At 45.5% G+C, this 18130-nt stretch overlaps 1 protein-coding gene and 1 non-coding gene across 3 annotated transcripts in view; one reads left to right on the top strand and one right to left on the bottom strand.

The window, feature by feature from the left end:
- LOC126258780 (transmembrane channel-like protein 7) overlaps nt 1-18130 on the top strand; it is a 249103-nt gene that overhangs the window by 136529 nt on the left and 94444 nt on the right. The window lies entirely within an intron of this gene.
- Nucleotides 7151-7257, bottom strand: LOC126205233 (U6 spliceosomal RNA). Its single transcript, XR_007540554.1, has one exon. It is a non-coding gene; the product is annotated as a U6 spliceosomal RNA (small nuclear RNA).

Below are 18130 nucleotides of genomic sequence, written 5' to 3'. Positions count from 1 at the left end.
GGGAAGTGAGGGAGGGGAGGGGGAAATGAGGGAAGGGGCAGGAGTGAGGGTGATGATGTCAACAATGTTACACTGCCACATCTATCCCTCATGGAGAGGAGGTGAGGTAGAGGGGGGGGGGGGTTGGACCCTCCCAAGAACAGCCACCATTTTGAATAAATTTGGCAGCTATGCAGAATGAACTGATTTTGGCTTTGTGCCACTACTGATCAAGCTTCCTGCAAATTGTATGATGTATGACGAATTGACTTCTGTGGACTGTGCTGAAATGCAGCTTGCACTCTGTCAACATGTCCCACAGACACAGGGGAAAGTCCTCTCTGACATGGGCTTTTGGCACCTCTATACGCTGGTTTTTTTCTGGTGCTGCCTCACATATTGGCATCGATAATTGTGTAGTACTGTTGTCACAGTTTTGATTCTGACACATTGCACATTTTCCTGATCATCGCCATTTAGATATAGCCTGAGTCAAATGTGTAGCAAAGCACAAAGAGAAATAACGTTGAGAGCTGCTAAACGTTTACAACAAAGCACAGTGCTCAATCTGTAGCCGTCGCAATACCAATGGGGAGGGGGAGGAGAGGTGCTTTATGCCCCACCTTTTAAAAATATTGAAATCTAATCAGTTACTTTATGTTTTAAAGTTTTGAAAAAAAATGTTTATCCTTTTTAATGAATTCTTCTACCAGATGCTATGAATGTTTTCAATTTTTCAGTTAAACTTACCCCAAAAATTTAAGTCTTAGTACTTGGTGTCACTTTCTCCAATGAATGTCATATTCAATACTTCACGTTCAGTATCTTTCTTAGAGAGTAATATTTCTTTAAAAAATATGTTGTGAGTAAAAGTCAACAACAATTAACGAAAATTGAGTTTTTATTAAATTTTTTAGCGTGGATATAAAGAACCCACCCCAGTGGTACTACATACACGTTCTTGGATGTGTGTCGATATTGCTAAGAATGAGCTAAAAGATGCTTTCAGGTTCTGGACCCTACTTACACTTCTTATTTAAAAATGATGTTTTTAATATAAGTCATCCAAATTTAACGAATTTTTTAAACTTTTAGGTGGGTATAAATTGTCCCCCCCCCCCCCTCTCTCTCTCTCGTTACGGAAAATGCGTTAGTATAGTATTGCTAGGGTTAATGGCTTCCAAGTTATCTTCTTGAAGAAATAGTAAACAACCAATCAGTTATATATATATATATATATATATATATATATATATATATATATATATATATATGTGTGTGTGTGTGTGTGTGTGTGTGTGTGTGTGTGTGTGTGTGTGTCTGTGTACATAAAGTCCGGGAACACTTTCAATTAGCGTAGTTTGGTAATTCGCCGACAGTCAGCGCTAGTCGCAAACATGGCGAGTTCAGGTGCGGAGCGAGCTTTCTGTGTGTTGGAGTTCGACAAAAACAAGTGTTCTACAGCTGTTCAACGGATGTTTAGGACCAAGTACGGCAAGAAGCCACCAACAAGGAAGGCCATTTACCACTGGCACAACAAATTCGTTAAGACGGGTTGCTTGTTCCCAGCAAAGAGAAGCGGACGTCCCAGTGTGAGTGAAGTGAGTGAAGTGAGTGTGGAGCGCGTACGAGAGACATTCATAAGGAACCCAAAGAAATTGGTGCGTCGTGCATCCCATGAACACGAAATGGTTCCAATGACAGTGTGGAAAGCTCTGCCGCAGACGCTGTCTATGAAACCATTCAAATTGTAAGTAGTGCAGAACCTCAATGACGACGACAAAGACAAGCGTTTTGAGTTTTGTTCGCAGTTGCAACAACTGAATGATGATGGGAATGCCATTGTTCATCGCTTAATTTTTAGAGACGAAGCAACTTTTCACACTAATGCGGAAGTGAACAGCCATAATTGTCGAATCTGGGGTACAAAGTATCAACAGGAATACGTTGAATTTGAGCGTGATTCCCCAAAGGTAAATGTTTTTTGTGCCTTGTTGCGAGGTGCCGGGGCTATCAGTGTATTTAATACTAAATTCTTCTAGAATCTACATATGTAAATGATGCTCTAAGCCCCCCTATTCTAACTCCGACTTTTGCTGTTGCACATGGATTAAAAAAGAAACGCGAACTGACTGTAATCGACCCTGCAAGTGGAGTAGAAAAGAGTTTGGCACCTGCAATAATTTCATGTGATAAATAAGTTAAATAAAGGAAAGTTTCGTTAACGTAGTGAGAAATGATAGGGTTGCTCTACTGATTAACAGAATGAAAGTTCTGTCCAAAATAACAATATGATTTATTATAACTCAAAATAATAAACAAAAACACATGAAACATACAATACATCACATTGGCTCAAATTGGATACTCAAATAAATGCTGTGAAGGTGAAGTTGTCCCTAAATTAGATTGTGACATTTATGACAAAGTGGTATGTGGAGCCGATTCCTTGCAACTCAAGTCTTAAGAGAGACACACAGCCAACCCAGCATTAATTGCTGCTACATTAGTGAGAACTCAGACAATGAACACCCAAGACAGATCAAAGTTAGAAAAGACAAACAGGCGCGCTCTGCTGACCTCGGATTGTCACCTAGCAAAATTGCCTGCTTATCTGGTGCTGCGGACGTACATTACCAAGCTGTCTTCTTAACTGCACGGACACGATCTGGCGTACCGGAGCCGATGGCTGGTTGCTTCGACGTCCCGTCGTGGTGATGATCATGTCGCGAGTATAGCCCGAAACAAATTATCCTGGCCTGGTTGTTCCAGACTAAAGACTTCCTATCAATACAAATGCACCTCTGAGGGAGACGAAGAAGGCTCGCCACACAATCACTGACGGTACAGTGATTGATTTTAACAAGCGAAGTCACACAGTAACTCCGATACAGTCAACTTTAGCCAAAACTGCCAAGACAGACAACATAGGCCTCTTGTACGCAGAACGCTCAATTGCCAACTGTACTCGGAAAGTTAAGTTGAAGTCGAAACTTCAGCAACTTCGTCAAACAGTTACAATTAGATAAAAGTATATTAGACAGCCAATGGAAAGCAGGCTGACCAGAGCAGCGAGAGCTCAGTCTTGTAACCTACTCCGACCGAAAGGCGAGCCGACTCCTCAAGAGCACCCGTACAGGCCGAACACAGAACATTCCCGCCCCCACGACAGTGGCCGTGGTTAAACGTTCCAATCAGCAACTCGAAAACCGGCGGAAAATTCCACTCCATTGCCAGAGCACTACCATTCCACCAATGGAGATTCTTGGCGCCAATTTCTGCGCTGATTTTGCTACGTCACGGAGCTGTGCCCTGAGCAAGCCAATCACAGTTACTATTTTGCAGAAAGCGCGGGAATTTTCCCGCCACAACTGCCTGGGTACACAAGTCATTCCCACACCTCGCTGGTAGCCCGCTAGAAAGTGTTTTCGCTAAGTTTCTGCGAAGTAACGGAACCTCTAGCCCAGCCGCTACTTGAGGCCCCTGCGGGCGTGTCTTTTGACAATGTCGGCATCTGGAAAGCATTCACTCGACTCCCTCACACCCGTCGGCTTAACCCTTTCAATATCAGCAGTGCCCGCCTGTCACCGGACCACTCGGGTGCCGAGAGACGCTGCGTGGGAAGTCCGCATGTGAAGGAATAGCAACTGTTCACCGCATGCGATTAGAGAGGAAAATCGTAAGATAGAAATATGAGGGGGGAGATAGAAATATGAGGGGGGAGATAGAAATATGAGAGGGGGCTCATGCCACCTCTCATTGTCACGTCGAAAACTGTATGGGCCATTCTTCTTCGCCGGGAGCACTGTCACTGGATATTCCTACTTGGACGTGTTGCAGCAATGGCTGATGCCTCAAATGCAATCGGACTCTCCGTTCATCTTTCAGCAGGATGGGGCTGACCCCATTTTCATCGTGAAGGTCGTGGGTACCTGAACACGGAGCTGCCGCATCGATGGATCGACTGTGCTACAGGAGGGGACAGCTGTTTCATGAAATGGCTTCCCCAATCACCAGATCTCACTCCGTGTGACTTTTTTCTGCAGGGACCCATTAAAGATTTGGTGTATGTACCGCCTCTACCATGTGATGTAGCAGAGCTCCGGGAGAGAATACGGGAAGCGATTGCCACAGTCGACGATGCTATGCTGGGACTGGTATGGCTAGAATTCGATTACCGTTCTGACGTCTGCCTGGTCATTTATGGCTCGCATATCGAATGTTTGTAAAAAAAAAAAAAAACTTTCAGAGTTCTTCAAAATGCAATATGTATGACAGCTCTACAATGTTTAGTTCTTGTGAGATAAATAATTGAAAGTGTTTCCGGACTTTATGTACACCCCGTATCTCTCTCTCTCTCTCTCTCTCTCTGTGTGTGTGTGTGTGTGTCTGTAAGAAATTACACTATTCAAACTTTACTGGGGAGATATGTTAAAATATAGCCGAAAAGCGTCACTAAAATATAAAATTTCACCTCCACAATAATTAAAACATGCACAGCATGGTAGTTGTCATTTACTATCACTTCATCAAAGTACACCTAGTGCACTAGCGTCGCGTACGAAACGTTTGGGGTAAGGAAAGAGGCTGTCAAGGCACTAGTACTGTGCGTGAAGGAGGTTCACGACAGTGAATGAACATTATTAAGCTGAACTCGCTTAAAACGTTAAAATTTGAATTTTGCCATTAAAACCATATCATATTTAGCTCTGTACACATCTAAAATTAACAAAATGGCAACAAGTAATGAGTTACCATCTAGAAAAGGTACTGTGTTTAAAAATAAATCATGCAAGCTGTGAGATAATACAAATAGAAAGCAATGACAACGAAGAAACACAAGTACTACTAACATTAACAACCACCTTGTTGTGCATGTTTGAATTATTATGGATGTGAAATTTTATATTTTACTGATGCCTTTAGACTATATTTTAACATCCCTCTGCCACAACATGTAACCAAGTAATTTTGAAGAATCTTTTGTATTCGTAACAAGATATTACTGTACCCATATATACACTGTCGGATAAAAAATCACTAAACCAAGAAGAAGTTGTGCGACATAAACGAAAGTTGGTAGGCGTATTTCTACATCTCAGAGAAGATGTTTATCCAAAGTTCACACCAAACGCATGACAGTGGCGCTAGTAGCGCCACTATGATGATGCAACTCAGGTTTGCTTCAAATACACGCTATGACGGTCGTGAGCATTAGTTACCTTTGGGATAAGACGTGATGAGTTGATGTTAGTCAGGTACCCCTTTAAGGCGTCAAATATAACTACATCTACATTTATACTCCGCAAGCCACCCAACGGTGTGTGACGGAGGGCACTTTACGTGCCACCGTCATTACCTCCCTTTCCTGTTCCAGTCGCGTATGGTTCGCGGGAAGAACGACTGCCGGAAAGCCTCCATGCGCGCTCGAATCTCTCTAAATTTACATTCGTGATCTCCTCGCGAGGCATAAGTAGGGGGAAGCAATATATTCGATACCTCATCCAGAAACGTACCCTCTCGAAACCTGGACAGCAAGCTACACCGCGATGCAGAGCTCCTCTCTTGCAGAGTCTGCCACTTGAGTTTGCTAAACATCTCCATAACGCTATCACGCTTACCAAATAATCCTGTGACGAAACGCGCCGCTCTTCTTTGGATCTTCTCTATCTTCTCTGTCAACCCGACCCAGTACGGATCCCACACAGATGAGCAATACTCAAGTATAGGTCGAACGAGTGTTTTGTGAGCCACCTCCTTTGTTGATGGACTACATTTTCTAAGGACGCTCCTAATGAATCTCATCCTGGCACCCGCCATACCGACAATTAATTTTATATGTTCATTCCACTTCAAATCGTTCCGCACGCATACTCCCAGATATTTTACAGAAGTAACTGCTACCAGTGTTTGTTCTGCTATCATATAATCATACAATACAGGATCCTTCTTTCTATGTATACGCAATACATTACATTTGTCTATGTTAAGGGTCAGTTGCCACTCCCTGCACCAAGTGCCTATCTGCTGCAAATCTTCCTGCAATTTTCTAATGCTGCAACTTCTCTGTATACTACAGCATCATCCGCGAAAAGCCGCATGGAACTTCCGACGCTATCTACTAGGTCATTTATATATATTGTGAAAAGCAATGGTCCCATAACACCCCCCGTGGCACGCCAGAGGTTACTTTAACGTCTGTAGACGTCTCTCCATTGAGAACAACATGCTGTGTTCTGTTTGCTAAAAACTCTTCAATCCAGCCACACAGCTGGTCTGATATTCCTTAAGCCGTCGGCACACGGACCGTGCTGTCGAACGTTAACGCTGAGCGTGCCAAGTTCAACGTGCTGCTGAACGATCAGGAATGATGCGACTTGTGCATACGGTACGTGGGCCCCAACGTGGTATACGCGATCGCAACGCACTCCAGCGGCAGTTGAGGGATGTTTCTAGTTCGTAAACCACACTGTTTACTCAACGAGCGCGCGTAAAATTCCCACGTTAGCTCTATTAAAACGCACATTTCCTCCATCGTCCACGAAAAGGAAAGTACCACGTCCAATCAGTAAGGACAGAGACATATAATAGTTCAATTACAAACAGTGCGGTACAAATTTGGAATACCCGTCCGCATAAGATAATCATTATGTCATCATTCCCACATTTTAGTAAAACCCCAAGGTCAGTCTTACTTGATTACTGTTCCTACCCGGTAGCAGAATCTTTGCAACGAGTGAATTACGACGCGTAAAAGAAAAAGGAGCAAAATAGCTTTACACAAGTAGCGCAAGGTATCCTGTAGATCAAGCCAATCGAACAAAGTCACCCCTCAAAAAAAGGTGAACTTGTATTTACATAACATCAAATATTATAGTCTATACTTATATTAAACTAATAATAAAGTATCAGAAACTAATAAGAACAAGAATGTTAGGAAAAAAAATAGGTTGTGTCAGGACGCGAACCTCCGCCCCAACAAAAACACTCAATATAGGACAGTGACGCTATTCATTACGCTTTTTTTTATCTCGTTTTGTTCACTTTTGTACGTTGCATCTGCTCGGGGCGGACGCCGTAAGACATCCGTTTATGTTCGGTGTTGATCGATTAACTCAGTTTTTTTTTTTGTTACAGAGGGCACGTAACCCTCTGACCGAACACGCTGAGCTACCGTGCCGGCAGCTTCACTATTTTGCGTGTCATCCTTGCGCAGGGGCCATGCTAATCTTCTCTGTATCGTTCCAATTTTAGTATATGTACTGCCGAAGCAAGGACTAACTAAACCATCATCACAGCTTTCGTTGCAAATCATAGTACCTTACCACTTGCTAAAAACCTTAATCGTAGATATGTTACTAACTGAAATTTAATTATAACAAATTGTACTAAGAACAATGCGTTTTGGGTGTATCTTCAGTGTGTTGCTGCCTTCAAATAGCCTACTCTCATTATACGCAAGTTACAATAATTCTTTTGCCACGAATATGATGTTTCTCATTATTTTATTGGAACGAATCACACAGTTAACAACGGGTTTTGCAGTGATTGTCAATTTTCTGGTGCTCGGAACGGTATATATACATATAGGCTTGAAATGAATGCCAATATGGCGCCTCACAACTCTGTACTGAAGGGAGACGGCGTGCGTATGACGTAGGTGGCGTTGCGGCATCTCATTGGTCAACGCTCAGACGCACGCTCAGAATATCTGACAAGCCAGATATTGCTCTGCACGTTCGGAAAGACTCCCGAACGTGCTATTCCACGCAATGACGTCAGAAACTCGGCACGCTCGACGCTCAACGTTCGGATGCACGGTCCGTGTGCCGACGGCTTTAGGCTCTTACTTTGTTTATCAGGTGACAGTGCGGAAGTGTATCGAATGCCTTCCGGAAGTCAAGCAAAATGGCATCTACCTGGGAGCCTGTATCTAATATTTTCTGGGTCTCATGAGTTGAGGACTACGAGAAGCTGGATGTTTCTTCTGCGATACCGCAGAAAGATTTGGTAGGAATGTAGCCACTGTACATGATTACTGGTAGTGGTGGACATGAGACTGTACAGTCGCAAGAAGACCGGGCTCCCAGTGGCCACGTGACACTACCGAGTGGGAAGACCATCATGTTAGGCGTATGGCTCTGGCTCATCGTACTGTGTCTGCAGCAGCAATTCGAGCAGCAGTGGGCACCACAGTGATACAACGAACTGTTACAAACTGCTTACTTCACGGATAACCCTGAGCCAGACGCGCTGTAGCGTGCATTCCACTGACCACAAACCACCGCTATTTGCGACTTCAGTGGTGTAAAGCGAGAGCTCATTGGGATGCATGGTGGACGGCTGTTGCGTTTTCTGATGGAAATTGGTTGTGCCTCGGTGCCTGTGATGAACGCGTGTTGCTGAGGAGGAGGTCAGTTGACGGTGTGCTTATTAGGCACACTGGACCTATACCTGGAGTTATGGTCTAGGGTGTGATTTCATATGACAGCAGGAGCACTCTCGTGATTATCTAACGCCCCCTGACTGGAGATTTGTGCGTCAGTCTGGTGATTCTCCCTGTTGTGTTTGCTATCGGTGAACAGCATTCCAGAGGGCATTTTCCGACAGGAAAACCGCAGTTGTAACCCAGCATAATCTGCAAGTGTCGCCATGATGCCTTGGCCTGCTCATCACCAGACCTGTCTCCGATCGAGTATATATATAGGACATCATCGGGCGACTACTCCACCGTCATCCACAAACAGCATTAAGAGCCACTGTATTGACTGACCAAGTGCAACAGGCATGGAACTATATCCGACTAGCTGACATCTGGCATCTGTACAACACGATGCACGCACGTTTGCATGCTTGCATTCAACGTTCTGGGTCCGCAGCTCGCGTCTAGTGGCTAGCGTTGCTACCTCTGGATCAAGGGGTTCAAGTTTCGATTCCCGGCTGGGTTGGGTATTTTCTCTACCCGGGGACTGTGAGTTTGTGTTGTCCTCATCATTTCATTATCCTCATCATCATTAGCGACAGTGGCTAGATTGGACTGCGTAAAAGATTGGACTGTGAAGAAATTGGGACTTTGTACGGGCGCTGGTGACCGCACAGTTGGGCGCCCCACAAACCAAACACCGTCATCATCAACGTTCTGGTGCTTACACAGCTTATTAAAAATGGTTCAAATGGCTCTGAGCACTATGGGACTCAACTGCTGAGGTCATTAGTCCCCTAGAACTTAGAACTAGTTAAACCTAACTAACCTAAGGACATCACAAACATCCATGCCCGAGGCAGGATTCGAACCTGCGACCGTAGCGGTCTTGCGGTTCCAGACTGCAGCGCCTTTAACCGCACGGCCACTTCGGCCGGCACACCGCTTATTAATGTACCAGCATTTCACATTTGCAATGGCTTACCTCGTCCTTACCTGCGATCTTGCAGTGTTAATCACTTATGTTACTTAGACAAATGTACTCCCGAAATGTCATTACCATGCATTAATTATTTTTGATGTTGCGATTATTTTTCCGTCAGTGTAAATGTATGTTTTCTCTGATAATCTGTTTAGATTGTCAGTATTTCCTTCTGAAGAAGACGTTTTTAAAAACGTTGAAACCATGGTAAAAAGTGTTTAAGTAAACCTTCCATTTTGTAAATAATTGTCTGTTTATTATTTCTTCAAAAACATTTCGTCTTACAGTTTTCATTTCTGGAAACCCAGAATCTACTCTGTAGGAATCAACATGGATTCCGGAAACAGCGATCGTGTGAGACCCAACTCGCTTTATTTGTTCATGAGACCCAGAAAATATTGGATACGGGCTCCCAGGTAGATGCCGTTTTCCTTGACTTCCGGAAGGCGTTCGATACAGTTCCGCACTTTCCCCCGATAAACAAAGTAAGTGCCTACGGAATATCAGACCAGCTGTGTGGCTGGATTGAAGAGTTTTTAGCAGACAGAACACAGCATGTTGTTCTCAATGGAGAGACGTCTACAGACGTTAAAGTAACCTCTGGCGTGCCACAGGGGAGTGTTATGGGACCACTGCTTTTCACAATATATATAAATGACCTAGTAGATAGTGTCGGAAGTTCCATGCGGCTTTTCGCTGATGATGCTGTAGTATACAGAGAAGTTGCAGCACTAGAAAATTGCAGTGAAATGCAGGAAGATCTGCAGCGGATAGGCACTTGGTGCAGGGAGTGGCAACTGACCCTTAACATAGACAAATGTAATGTATTGCGAATACATAGGAAGTACGATCCTTTATTGTATGATTATATGATAGCGGAACAAACACTGGTAGCAGTTACTTCTTTAAAACATCTGGGAGTATGCGTGCGGAACGATTTGAAGTGGAATGATCATATAAAATTAATTGTTGGTAAGGCGGGTGCCAGGTTGAGATTCATTGGGAGAGTCCTTAGAAAATGTAGTCCATCAACAAAGGAGGTGGCTTACAAAACACTCGTTCGACCTATACTTGAGTATTGCTCATCTGTGTGGCATCCGTACCAGGTCGGGTTGACAGAGGAGATAGAGAAGATCCAAAGAAGAGCGGCGCGTTTCATCACAGGGTTATTTGGTAAGCGTGATAGCGTTACGGAGATGTTTAGCAGACTCTGCAAAAGAGGCGCTCTGAATCGCGGTGTAGCTTGCTGTCCAGGTTTCGAGAAGGTGCGTTTGTCGTTGAGGTATCGAATATATTGCTTATACCTCCCGAGGAGATCACGAATGTAAAATTAGAGAGATTCGAGCGCGCACGGAGGCTTTCCGGCAGTCATTCTTCCCGCGAACCATACGCGACTGGAACAGGAAATGGAGGTGATGACAGTGGCACGTAAAGTGTCCTCCGCCACACACCGTTGGGTGGCTTGCGGAGTATAAATGTAGATGTAGATGCTACTTCACTTCTGTATTAAATTTTAAAAAAATTCCAAATTATGTTTTTGAAGTGATATTAGGACTATATGGACACCTTGTACATACGATTGCAAAGTGTTAAACACTTACTGAAGCGCCGTTTTAAAACGAAATGGGAAGCTGCGCTAGTTTGCGGGACGAGTCGGCCTCGTTCGGAATTAGAAGCGGTAGACGTTAATGGAGTTAACGCAGCTTTCACTGGCGGCGACGCAAGTAAGAGGCAGTGAGGAGGCCGCACGCCAGCAGTCGAGGTGCGCAGCGAGCGGGCATGGAGGGCGGCGAGTGCGCCGAGCAGCTGCTGCTGCTGGGCCCGGCGGTGCAGCGGTGGCGCGCCTGCTACGCCTACCGCCTGCTGCAGAGCGCGCAGGGCGTGCGCTACCAGCGCTACCTGTCCTGCCGCAGCCTCCGCGGCCGCCAGCGCTGCGCCGCGCTCGTCCAGATACTGGTGGGCAAGCGGCCGGCCAGGCGCCGCCTGCGCGACGCCGACGTGAGTACGGACCGCCCGCTGCACTCGGCTCTCTGCTGTCAGGGTGTCGTCAACCCGCCCTCACAGCGTTAGTAGAAGAGTAGCTGGTCGACTTTTGTCGTACCACGACGTGCAATTTCACGTTCCAGAGCACTGCGTATTGCGGAATTACTACACGGGAACTACTCTCGGGTGACGAGGCCTGTGCGGTACCTCCTAATATCGTCTCGAGCCTCCTTTTGCCCGGCGTTGTGTCGAAACTCAATAAGTCGCTCGAAGTCCCCTGCACAGATACTGAGCCGTGCAGACTCTACAGCCGTCCGTAATTGCGAAAGTGTTGCCGGTGCAGGAGGTTCGACGAGATTCGTGTCGGGCGATCCGGTTGACCAAACCGTTCGCTCGAACTGTTCTGGATGTTCTTCGAGCCAGCCGTCGTCTCTCGATAAACGAACTTCTGTCATTCGTGTTTCTTGTTTAGGGCGCAAAACTGACAGTTAATTGTAACCCACCCTCCTTCCTAATGACGATGGAACACACAAATTGTGTCACGATTCAATTCATCGGTCTCCAGCCGACTTCTGTCCAAGTGTCTAACGATGCCTCGCTCACCGGATGCACGTTCTCCTGGGAGTAAAGTTTCTTGTTTCCGACGCAAAACTGACAGTTAATTCTTACCGTCCCACCCTCGTATTGACGATGGAACACACAATTTGATTCGCAATTCAATACATCAGCCTCCAGCCGACTATTATCCAAGGGTCGAGCCAATTGCGAACAACTGTGGCCCGGTGACATAGCGCCTTGTCATCCATTGAAGCTGGCCGCGGTAGACGAGCAGTTCTAGGCGCTTCAGTGCGGAACCGCGCGACTGCTACGGTCGCGGGTTCGAATCCTGCCTCGGGAATGGATGTGTGTGATGTCCTTAGGTTAATTAGGTTTAAGTAGTTCCAAGTCCTAGGGGACTGATGACCTCAGATGTTAAGTCTCATAGTGCTCAGAGCCATTCTTCATCTATTAAAATTCCTTTGTCATTTGAGAACATGACGTCCACGAATGGCTGCAAAACGGTCTCCAACTAGACGAACACCAAGAAGACGCTGTCCATTCCATGTAAACGTAGCCCATATCATTATCGCGTCACCACCAGCTTGCACAGTGCCTAGTTGACAACTTGATGTGTGAATTCGTGGGATCTGCACCATTCTCGAACCCTACCATCATCTCTTATCAACTAAAACCGGGACTCAGCTGACCAGGCTACGGTTTTCCAGTCGCCTAAGATCCAGCCGATAGGGTCACGAGCCCAGGAACGGCGCTCGAGGTGATGTCGTGTTCTTAGTGAAGGCACTCCCTTCGGTCGTCGACTGACATTAGCCCATTAACACTAGATTTCGGGACACTGTCCTAACGGATACGTTCGTCGCCCGTCCTACACTGAGTTCTGCGGCCATTTCAGGCAATGTTGCGTGTCTATTAGCACTGACAACTCTACGCAAACACCACTACTCCCAGTTGTTAAGTGTAGGCTGTCGGCCACTGCGTTGTCCGTGGTGTGAAATTTCGTATGCTCGGCACACGTTCGACATTATGGATCTCGGAATGCTGAATTTTCTGACAATTTTCGAAATGATGTGTCCCACGCGTCTACCTCCAACTACCAGTCCGCGTTCAAAGCCCGTTAATTTCCATCATCCGGCCGTACTCGCGCCGGAAATCTTTTTATATGAATCACCTGAGTACAAATGACAGCTCCGCCAATGCACTGTTCTTTTATACCTGGTGTACTAGAAACTGCCGCCATCTGTATATCTGCATATCGCTACCCCATGACTTCGTCACCTCGGTTTATAACTTGGCACGTGGGATCCCCAGTTCCGATGGGCAGCAGTCGGGAGATTCCGTGTCGTAGTGATTTGCAGACGTTCTTTGCCAGCTGTACAGCCCGTGTTGACTGCATTGTCGTCTGCCTTGTCGTTGAGCTGTACTGCCGATGTCTTTGTTTTGTAGTGCTGTTTTCATTGTGCTTTTTTTTTGAAAATGAGTGATGGTGCGGTTACTAGACTATCGCGGGTGTTACTTTCTACTCCAGTTCGGAATAGGAAGCCGATTATCAACTCATGGAAGACCAAAACACAGGTTTGTGTTACCTGCATTGCATGCCTACAGTAGTTGAAAATGAAGTTTGTTACCCCCCCCCCCCCCCCGTACCCGCCGCTACACGTAACAAACTCTATATACAGGGTGGTCCGTTGATAGTGACCCGGCCAAATATCTCACGAAATAAGCATCAAACGAAAAAACTACAATGAACGAAACTCGTCTAGCTTGAAGGGGGAAACCAGATGGCGCTATGGTTGCCCCGCTATATGGCGTTGCCATAGGTCAAACGGATATCAGCTGCGTTTTTTAAAATAGAAACCCCCATTTTTTTATTACATATTCGTGTAGTACGTAAAGAAATATGAATGTTTTAGTTGGACTACTTTTTTCGCTTTGTGATAGATGGCGCTGTAATAGTCATAAACGTATAAGTATGTGGCATCACGTAACATTCCGCTAGTGCGGACGGTATTTGCTTCGTGATATATTACCTGTGTTAAAATGGACCATTTACCAATTGCGGAAAAGTTCGATATCGTGTTGATGTATGGCTATTGTGATCAAAATGCCCGACGGGCGTGTGCTATGTATCCTGGACGACATCATCCAAGTCGGACCGTTCGCCGGATAGTTACGTTATTGCATTAGTGTGGTATTTACAGGTAATCACGCTGTAAGAGCATGTGTTCTCAGAAATGATAAGTTCACAAAGGTACATGTATCATATTCGAACAACCGAAATAAAATGTTCATACGTACCTACGTTCTACATTTTAATTTAAAAAACCTACCTGTTACCAAATGTTCGTCTAAAATTGTGAGCCATATGTTTATGACTATTACAGCGCCATCTATCACAAACGAAAAAAGTGGTCCAACTAAAACATTCATATTTCTTTACTTACTACACGAATATGTAATAAAAACTGGGGGTTCCTATTTAAAAAAACGCATTTGATATCCGTTTAACCTATCGCAGCGCCATCTAACGGGCCAACAATAGTACCATCTGCTTTCCCCTTCAAGCTAGACGAGTTTCGTTCTTTGTAGTTTTCTCGTTTGACGCTTATTTCGTGAGATACTTGACCCGGTCACGATCAATGGACCTCCCTGTACATCTCATGCGCACTGCCCACCCCCCTCCTCTAGCGAGATGCCATGTTACAGTTCGCAAGTAGTATGCTAATGGAAACGGTGACTCGATAATTTATCAGAAACGCGTCGTTCTTTGTACTATATATTACGAGATCGTGTTGAAAATTAATGCCTCTGAATTTTTTGTGTGGAAGTTCTTAAAGCTTTTTAAATAAAAGAAATGTTATTGACATTCTACATATTTATTTTCCATGTCTGCATATTTGCAACACTCTGCCGCTAGAGGGTTCCGAATTTTACCGTGCAACGTAACGTACGTAACTATGTCGGTGACTGAAAAACAGCCTGCTGTAATCGAGTTCTACATCTACATCTGCATTTACACTCCGCAAGCCACCCAACGGTGTGTGACGGAGGGCACTTTACGTGCCAGCGTCATTACCTCTCTTTCCTGTTCCAGTCGCGTATGGCTCGCGGGAAGAACAACTGCCGGAAAGCCTCCGTGCGCGCTCGAATCTTTCTAATTTTACATTCGTGATCTCCTCGGGAGGTATAAGTAAGGGGAAGCAATATATTCGATACCTCATCCAGAAACGTACCCTCTCGAAACCTGGACAGCAAGCTACACCGCGATGCAGGGCGCCTCTCTTGCAGTCTGCCACTTGAGTTTGCTAAACATCTCCGTAACGCTATCACGCTTACCAAATAACCCTGTGACGAAACGCGCCGCTCTTCTTTGTATCTTTTCTATCTCCTCTGTCAACCCGACCTGGTACGGATCCCACACTGATGAGCAATACTCAAGTATAGGTCGAACGAGTGTTTCTAAGCCACCTCCTTTGTTGATGGACTACATTTTCTAAGGACTCTCCCAATGAATCTCAACCTGGCACCCACCTTACCAACAATTAATTTTATATGATCATTCCAAAAAATGGCTCTGAGCACTATGGGACTTAACTTCTGAGGTCATCAGTCCCCTAGAACTTAGAACTACTTAAACCGAACTAACCTAAGGACATCACACACATCCATGCCCGAGGCAGGATTCGAACCTGTGACCGTAGCGGTCGCGCGGTCCCAGACTGAAGCGCCTAGAACCGCTCGGCCACATCGGCCGGCTATATAAGCTGATGTCCTTATTGACAAGACATGGAATTTTCATTTTTGTCATACATCATGTTTACAGATATTGATGTCTTTCTTTAATTCTACTGCACACAGAAGAACATCGTTAGGATATGGACGGTGGAGGAAATGTGCTTTGTAACAGAACCAAAGTAGCAGTTTCATGCGCATTGACAACTGCCGTTGCAGAGCTCTGTGGTCGCAAATCGTAATCGAGAACAAGTCCTGTATGATGTACCAGCTCATTTCTAACCGTGCTCTAACCACGACGGAAAGCACATCAGTAGTAGTATAGTGGCGGCGTAACTTCACTTTTGATATCAAATTGATATGAAAATTAATTAAATTGATCAATTAATCACCCCCACCCTCGCCCACCCGCACCTACTACCACCCCCACCCCCGCACCCGTATGATATCACATGTTTTTTTTCTCAGCTGTACATGTGCCCCAGCTCCTCCTCCACTTCCTACCCCCCACCCCTCCTCTTCCCCCAACCTACCCTATTGGTGGAAATGATGAATTTTGGTGATAATTTAGAATTTTGGAGGGAATTTCGCATTTTGGCGGGAATTTCTTTGTCTCAGGGCTATGCTGACATCCCACCTCCACCCCCCACCCAGGAATTGTTGGGATATTAAAATTGACGATACCCTTAATGGGACTCGAACCCTGGTCCTCCTGAGCGGAAAGCCCAATTGCAACCCCCCCCCCCCCAAACACAATCAAACCACCAGAGGTGCTTGGAATTGACGGGAAATTCAATTTGGTGGTACCCTTTCTGGGTCTCAAACCCTGGTCCTCCTGGGTGTAAAGTGCGATTGCACCCCCCTAACACAATTAAACCACCAAAGGCGCTTGTAATTGAGGGGAAATTAAAATTGGCAGTACCCTTTCTGGAACTCGAACCCTGGTTCTCATAGATGGAAACCCCAAGTGCACCCCCAACACATGAAACTGTCCAGATGCAGGAGAGGAAGGTTAGGTTAGTGTACTTTATTTATTTTGGTCTTGAAACTGACGCAAAGATCGATCCTAAATACATAATTAATCACAAATATTGGGTCTAATTACACAATCATATGCATAGCGCTACACAAGGATGGCATAAAAGTGCAATACAGCTCAAAAACTGGCGATACCATGTAACTGGTGTTATCCTGCTAGGAAAAATTTGGCAATACCACTCGAAACTAGCGACAGACACACTCGTAATGAACGGGTCATAATGCAGCATATACACTGGGAAAAATCGTCGTCCTGAAAGTCTACAGAGGGATCGGTAGTTGAATGTGTGTTCTCCTCAATAGGCGTCTACAAACTGCCGGAAATCGAGGCCCTCTTCCTCCCTCCATCCATCCACCTACGGGGGGGACACAGGCTTCTTGAAATGGCCAGCTGCTCCACCCAGCATCTCATAGTTTCTGTAGTTTCTGTGTGTCCTCACGGCCCATCCTTTGCTGTCATCCTCTGCGATTACTGGCTGCACTCGGTTTTCCACCATCTGCTAGTGTCTGTCGCTAGTTTCGAGTGGTATTGCCAATTTTTTTCGCAGCAGAATAACGCCAGTTATATGGTACCGTCAGTCTTCGAACTGTATTGCACTTTTATGCCGTCCTTGTGTAGCGCTATGCATATGGTTGTGTAATTAGGCCTGATCTTCGTGATTAATTGTGTGTTTAGGATCGATCTTTGCGTCAGTTTCCCGACCAAAATAAATAAAGTACGCTAACCCAACCTTCCTCTCCTGCATCTGGACAGCTGCCATGTGTTGGGGATGCACTTGGGCTTTCCACCCACGAAAACAAAGATTCGAGTCCCAGAAAGGAGACCTCCAATTTTAAATTTACTCTCAATTCCAAGTGTCTCTGGTGGTTTAATTGTGTTAGGGGAAGGGGGGGGGGTGCAATTGGGCTTTCCACCCAGGAGGAGCAGAGTTCTTCGAGTCCCAGAAAGGGTACTGCCAATTTTAATTTCCCAACAATTCCAAGTGCCTCTGGTGGTTTAATTGCTTTAGGAGGGTGCAATTGGGCTTTCTGCCTAGGAGGACCATGGTTCAAGTCCCAGAAAGGGTACCGCCAATTTTAATTTCCCGACAATTCCTGGGTGGGGTGGAATGCCAGCACATCCCAGGGACAAAGAAATTCCCGCCAAAATTCGAAATTTCCTCCAAAATTCTATATTCTCGCCAAAATTTAAAATTTCCGCTTATAGGGTACGCTGAGGGATGGGAGGGGGAAGGTCTGGGGCACACGTGCAGCTGAGAAAAACATGTGACGTCATCTGGTGCAGAGGTGGGCGTGGTAAGGGGCGGGGATGGGGGTGATTAATTGATGAATTTAATTAATTTGCAAATCAATTTGACATCAAAAGTGGAGTGACGCCGCCACTATACTACTACTCACGTCTGACGTTCTTGAGGATGAGAAAAGCGTCTCTTGTAAGG

This window comes from Schistocerca nitens, chromosome 1 (genome assembly GCF_023898315.1).
Source record: "Schistocerca nitens isolate TAMUIC-IGC-003100 chromosome 1, iqSchNite1.1, whole genome shotgun sequence".
NCBI lineage: Eukaryota > Metazoa > Arthropoda > Insecta > Orthoptera > Acrididae > Schistocerca > Schistocerca nitens.
Note: the sequence above shows the minus strand (reverse complement) of the source record. Positions and strands in the feature narration are given on the sequence as shown.